The sequence below is a fragment of the Elephantulus edwardii genome, unplaced genomic scaffold, assembly GCF_000299155.1.
Source record: "Elephantulus edwardii isolate Elephantulus edwardi_28Jun2011 unplaced genomic scaffold, EleEdw1.0 scaffold00479, whole genome shotgun sequence".
NCBI classification, from domain to species: domain Eukaryota; kingdom Metazoa; phylum Chordata; class Mammalia; order Macroscelidea; family Macroscelididae; genus Elephantulus; species Elephantulus edwardii.
This window is the reverse complement of record NW_006400229.1, coordinates 570,872-571,641: the sequence shown is the minus strand read 5'-3', so window position 1 is coordinate 571,641 and position 770 is coordinate 570,872.

Below are 770 nucleotides of genomic sequence, written 5' to 3'. Positions count from 1 at the left end.
AGGAGGGACAGGTCCTTGGAGAGGGACATCATGCGTGGGAGGGTAGAGGGACGGCGCAAGAGGGGAAGACCCTCTATGAGGTGGATTGATTCAGTGACTGGGGTAATTGGAATGGGTGTGTCAGAGGCAGTACGATTGGCACAGGATAGAGCATGGTTTAGGGCTGTTGTACATAGGGTTGGTATGAGTCGTAAATGACTCCACGGCACATAACAACAACAACAGCTGTAAAGCAAGATTTCCTTTCTCTTCTGGATCTATAGAAAAGTTCTTTTTCCTTGATGATCTTCATTTGGTTTGACATCTACTTTTCTTCATCTCTATTATCCTTATATTTAAAAATAGATTGCCTCAAAACACATCCTACACTAACAATATGTAGGTACTGGTGTGGGAACAGAAAAAAATACTTCGAAGTGAGATTATAACCATGTAAAATTAATTTTTAGGGATTATTTGAACTACATGCCTTCGGGATTATAGCATAGTTTCTTATTATTAGGCCACCTGAGTATATTTGAATCATGGATATCTTTTTTCTTTTCTTCTTAGTACACTTGTAATTCAGTGATCAGTTAAACTGCTCAAGTCTCATGTGTAATTGCAAACAGGAAATATTAAATTTGTGATTTGGACCCTCAGCAGGAGTGGCATTCACTTCATAAACAAGATGCCTCTGAAAACTCTATGAACTTTGATAGATAACGATAGTTATAGAAAGGCTTCAGGCCTCTTGTTCATAGAATAGCTATTTTGCTCAACTTGATGGC